Genomic DNA, 6,000 nt, shown 5'->3' with positions numbered 1-6,000 from the left:
CCTGCCTCTTTCTGCCTCCCTAGTGTTGGGATTACAAGCACGTCACCATTCCCAGCTTCTTACATGGACTCAGGGATCAAATTTAGGTTTTCAAGCTTGTGTGGCACACAGTTTATCAACAGAGTGATTTTCTCAGCCTTTAGGTGAAGAAGGATGCTTAAAAGAAATCCTACACTAGCTCAGAATTGAGAAATAGATGGTTATTTATTGAGGGGTGGACTCACAAATCAGAATCCTTTGCTTGAACAGGGATCAGAAACCGAAATCTGCAACCGGAACAGAGAGGCCGGAAAAGAAGCCTGACGCACGCTCTATATCCGCAAATATAGTCTAAGAGGCCACGCCCCAGTGGGCGGGTAACCACTGGCTGTAAGACTTCCTACAGCATTTAGGAGCCTGGAATTTGAGAGGAGTGATCTGTACACCTTTTTCTAGGTAATAGGAAGCCACTGGAGGATGTGAAGGGGTAGTGAACCGAGTGTTATGAAACTGCGGAGTAGAGACTGGAGCAGAGAAATCAGCGAGGAGCATTCTTGTACCTAGGTGCCAAAGGCTCAGGTGACCAAGAAGATGTGGAAAAGAGGAGAACGTGCAAGGGTGACTCAAACTTTCTGGGGTTTGTCTATGTTTTTTTATTCATTTTGTTTTTGAGACAGGCTTTGAACTGCTGAGCCTCCTGTCTCCACCACCCGAGTGCTGATGTTACAGATATGCACCGCCGCACCCAATAAGTTGCTGGGGACCAAACCCATATCTTGTGAATGCCAGAGAGGCACCCAACCAATTGGGCTACAAACCCAGTCCAGTTTTTGGGAAGATGCCGTGGGCTAGGCAGGCATCATACGTTGGATATCCTGATAGGAGCCTTCAGCCTGGGGACCCACCACACAGAGACTCTGCCCACAAGGAAAGGTAGGTCAAACTGCTTTAGTGGGATTGACCAACAAGGCTGAGAGCCTGGAAAATTCTGCAGAGGAGATTAACTTTCTGAAATTCCTTTTCCACTCTTAGGCCTCCTCAAAGGAGGGCATTGCCCAAGTGGGCATCTTCCCTCAACTGAAAAATAGAAAAAGTATACCCAGGGGCTACTGAGCTCTTGGTAGTGTGTGAGGTGACCTTGAGAGGAGGAAGGCTAATATGTCATTCATTCCCTGGTGAGATGCCACCCACCCTAGAGTCACCAGAAGGGAAGTCATGGTGAGGCAGCGCTAGTTTCAGGTCCTTGGGTCCTGGATCCTAGGAAGGAATGAGATTGGGAGCAGTGGCTTTGGAGGGCAGCAAGGCTTAAAAGCTTCAGGCTTGCAGGTTCCCTCTCTTGGAGGGAGTGGCTGAGGGGCCAGCTGAGGGTTAACTGGAAGGAAGGTGTTGCTGGCCTAGAGAGGAACCCCAACGACCTGAGGAGGGCTGAGAATACAATCCTTGGCCAGGACCTTGGAAATTTCCACCTGTGTCCTTCATCGGTCCACCAGGGCTTGAGCTGAACCTATCATAGCCTAACTTAGAGCCTGGAAATCAGAAGGAAAAGAGATTTCCATCTGATTCCGGAGGATAGATATGTGTGCATGTGCGTGTACGTGTGGGTGTGGGTGGTGTCACACACAAAGCTTAACACAACCAAACCTTAAGCAAAATGATTGCCTTTATAATCACAAGTGTCTGAAAGTCTTCTAGTGTCCAAAGGTATCATTGGAGGTCCCTAGTGCCTGCTCGTAGGAGCTGTGACAGAGACCACCTGTCGGCTGAGCCATGTGGGGTGCCACTCCATAAACTGTCTGCCGCAGAAACACAGAACATGATAGGACTGCTAGAAATAAGATGGAAAGAGGCTACGTGGAGTGGTGTGAGGAGTGACCTGGCACTGCCTGGCCATGCGTCCTCACCTACAAGGTCTGGAGCACCATAGCTATAGGGCTAGACTGTGGGCAATATGAGTCACAGTGATGTTGGTTGGTTTGGGGGCCTAGTTCCATACTAGTCCCCTGGATGTTGTGAGGTGTGTGAAGGCCTCTCCTTCCAAGATCAAACATAACTCTTAGAACCCATCAACATGAGAGTGCTGGAAGCACTGCTGTTCTGGTGGAAGGGGCAGGGCAGCAAGCCTGTGCCCAGGCCTGACCACCTCCTCTTGGCACAATAGGGAGGCAGAGCAGAGCGGAGTCCATGTGGTTGTAAAGGAAGCAGAACCACAGAGTGGCATCAGTTAATGGTCAGATGCCTGAGGAATCCTGAGGAACATGTCTGCAAGCTCTGAGTCCTGAGGACCATCCTCGCCAGAAGGGTAAGTAGGGAGAGGGGCACACATCTAAAACTTCTCCACACCACTCCACAACAGGGGCTGCAGAAAGGAGTTCTGTATGACAGTCCTCTGAAAATGAGAACTACACTGGAGGCAAAGGATTCCAGGTCTGGGACTCTGCAGACAGACCTCTGGGCAGTGAAAACTGGAAAGTGATATGGAAACTGCAGACATGGAGTACAGAGAAGAGGCTGGCCTGAGGAAAGGAGGGAGAGTGGGAGCTGGCTGAGGAGCCCCTCGGCGCTCAGGTCCAGGCCTGCTCTGGACCAGGCCCTCCTCTGGCAACTGACTGTTGCTGTGGGGAACCTAAGTGCTTCTGAGACTGCCCACGTGGGCAGCAGACCAAGTTTACCTCCCTGTTTTTTTTTTTTTTTTTTTTTTTTTTATTCCCTCCTCCTGGCCTTGGCGTCTATTCAGCACAGCCTGAGCCATTCTGCAGGCCCTGAGGCCTGAGCTGCCCTCACAACCCAGCTCTTTTCCTCATCAATTTACCAGGCTGTTCGCCTTCCTTCTTCCTAGTCTTTTGCCAAGTAAGTCCTTCCTGGCTCCCTGCCTGCTACTCTTGAGAGCTTGTTTGGAGGTTCTAGCAGGGGAGCACAGCTACTCATATACCCTTGACCGAAGACTGATCTTCGGGAGGGACGCACATGGAGCGGTGAGGGAGGAAGGGGACACCTGCCTAGCCAGCCAGATCAGCCAAATCAACCCTGGCAATCAACGGGGTGACAGATGTTGCAGCCAGATCACCCTCACATCCCTGCATGCTACTCTTAGAGGTATAGAGGCCTTTCTGCAGACAAAGCCAGGCAAGCCTGGAACCCTTCTTACCTATGGCAACAAAGAGTCCATGATCAGAGATCCACATCCAGACACCAGAGTTCATCTGACAGCCATTCCTCACACCCAGTTGTGACAGGAGGTTTTATGTGCTGGGCCCATAGATTCTAAGACCCTTCGCCCACACCTCTTTCTTATAAATGTCATTAGCCCATCCTGTAGTTTTCATCCTCAAATTCCAGCCCCAGGTGGAGTTGCAGGGACTCAGTGGAGTAAGGGCTCTAGATTTTGGGGGGAGGATCTCCAGACCTCAATTTACACTTCCTACATTTTTCATCTGGTCCTGCCTCCCCCAACCAGTTCAAATATATGTGCTCAAATCCACATTTCCTATGCGGTGGAAAGAGAGGCTTCTTCTTTTATTTTGGAGATTCTGGGATGGCTGGTGTTCTCACACTCCTCCTCCCCTTTGCATGGGATCTGTTAAATTCATTTAGTGTCTGGGTTGATGGCTGACCTGGGCCAGCTCTAACTGAGACCTGGGACTTAGCCAGCCCCTCTCCTGTCTGTCCCAAATCCACAGAAAGTGAAAGGTATTTGTGCATGAGGCAACGGAGAGAGACTTAGACAAGCCATAGTGGTGCATTTAAGAAATAAATTCACACAACTTCAAAGGAACCTTGGACTATCCTGTTTGAAACAGCTCCTTTGACAACTCACCTCTGGGAAGTTTTGACAGGCCCCTTTATCTCACAGGCACTATGGGTCTCCAGCCTCGTTCTGTCTCTTTCCTTTATCTTCCTTTTTGCTCTTCTTTGCCCGTCTTGAGTTGCAAATTCTCCAGAGCTTTGTCCAGATGTACTTGTTCTGTGAGCCTGACCCTGTACCTTCTCAGCTGTGTGGTCAAGGGAGAGTTACCTAATCTCTCTGAATCTCAACTTTATCTGCAAGCTGGGGTGGTAGACTAAAGATAATGGGGCTACAGAGACAGCCTAGAGGAGAAAATGATTCCCCAATAACCTTGAGGACTTCAGTCTGGATAACTAGACACTGTGTGAAACTTAACATGGTGGAACATGTCTGTTATCCTGATGCTCCTGTGGTGAGATGGGAGAAGGAGACTGAACAATCCTTGGGAGGTTAGGGGCAAGATAGCCTGGCATACACAGTGGCAAGTACCAAAAGACAGTGTCTTAGTCGCTGTTCTGTTGCTGGGAAGAGATGCCATGGCCAAGGCAACTCTTTTTTTTTTTTTTTTTTTTTCAAGACAGGTTTCTCTGTAGCTTTAGAGCATGCTCTGGAATTCACTCTATAGACCAGGCTGCCTCCCAAGTGCTGGAATTAAAAGTACGCGTTACCACTGCTCCTGCCCAAGGCAACTTTTATTAAAAAAAAAAAAAAGTATTTAACTGGAGGCTGGTTTATAGTTTCAGAGGCTTAATCTATTATCATGATACTAAGGAGCATGCCAGTGTACAGGCAAACATGGTGCTGGAGAAGTAGCTGAGAGCTACATCCCTATTTACAAGCAGAGATAGATAGGGAGAGAGAGAAAGAGAGAGAGAGAGAGAGAGAGAGAGAGAGAGAGAGAGAGAGAGAGAGCACGCCTAGCCCTGACTTGAACTTTTGAAACTTCAAAGTCAGAGGCATTCTTCATCCAACAAAGCCGTACCTTCTAATCCTGCTAATCCTTTCAAATAGTTCTACTTGCTCCCTGGTGACAAAGCATTCAAATATGTGAACCTATGGACCCATTCTTATTCAAACCACAGATGGAATGTAAAGATTAACACCCAAGGCTGTCCTCAGACTGCCACATGTGTGTTATGGCATGTGAAGCCCCTCCCCTCACAACGATTTTATCTATCATCTATCTATCTGTCTGTCTGTCTGTCTGTCTGTCTGTCTCTCTATCATCTATCTAGTTTTCCAAGACAGGGTTTTTCTGTGTAACTCTGGTTGCCCCGAAACTCACCCTGTAGAACAGGCTGGCCTCGAACTCAGAGATCTGCCTGTCTCTGCTCCTCAAGTTCTAGTATTAAAGATGTGTGCCACCATGCCCAACTCTGCAACAACTTTTTTTTTTGTTTTTGGTTTCTCAAGACAAGATTTCTCTGTGTCATAAATAGCCCTGGCCTACCTGGAACTCACTTTGTAGACCAGTCTGACCTAGAACTCACAGAGATCTACCTGCTGGAAAGATTTACGTATAGGTTTAGATCTGTTAAACACACACTCATGGACAGTGTGCCACCACGTTCAGCCTTCTTCCATCACCATACTTGGCTCACAGAAACTTTTTTGAAAGATGAAGTCAATGGACTTAGTGGTAAGGATTTCATAATAGTCAAAGCGAACCCAGATCAGGGCTGTGAGAATGGCTCAGTTGGGAGAGTACTCTCCTTGAAAGCATGAAATCCTGTGCTGTATCCCTAGAACCCACATAAAAATGCTGAGCATGAGCTAGGAATACTGCTCATTGGATAAAGTGCTTGCTGACAGCCTAAGGACTAGAGTTCTGATCCTTGTCACTGAAAGAAAAGCTGACTGGGGCGTTGTGGGGTGCTCTTTCTTCTGCTCACTAGCCCACTTCTATCCTGTGGAGTGCTTTTCTCAATAAGCTCTATGTCTGTTCCTACCACATGTCCCTGGCACAGTCATTTGCACTGGGACACAGGAGACTGGAATTAGGTTCCATCTGAACTCAGAACTATGACTTGGCACTGCTAAACATGCTTTCCGTTACTCTCTGAAGCCTCCCTCTCGTTCTGCCATGTGGCCTCTTGCCAATCTCCACTGTGAAAGGCATGGCTTTCTCTCTTTCTCTTCTCCATCTTCTTTCTCCGGGCAGCTGCCAGGATTTACAGCTTGCTTGCCCTCAAAACTGCAACAAAATTGTCCTTGAGCTTAAAAACAAAAGCTGGGGA

At 48.2% G+C, this 6,000-nt stretch overlaps 1 long non-coding RNA gene across 1 annotated transcript in view; it reads left to right on the top strand.

Moving 5' to 3' along the window:
* The first annotated feature begins 332 nt into the window (after positions 1-332).
* The window catches only part of LOC125397056 (uncharacterized), a 29,672-nt gene continuing 24,004 nt past the window's right edge, over positions 333-6,000 (top strand). The window contains exons 1-2 of the long non-coding RNA XR_007230975.3: positions 333-912; positions 2,138-2,278. This is a non-coding gene — a long non-coding RNA (uncharacterized LOC125397056). The remainder of the gene's footprint in view (positions 913-2,137; positions 2,279-6,000) is intronic.

The sequence above is a fragment of the Myodes glareolus genome, chromosome 21, assembly GCF_982192425.1.
Source record: "Myodes glareolus chromosome 21, mMyoGla1.1, whole genome shotgun sequence".
Classification (NCBI taxonomy): domain Eukaryota; kingdom Metazoa; phylum Chordata; class Mammalia; order Rodentia; family Cricetidae; genus Myodes; species Myodes glareolus.
The sequence above is the reverse complement of the archived record's forward strand: the minus strand, read 5'-3'. Positions and strand labels throughout refer to the sequence as shown.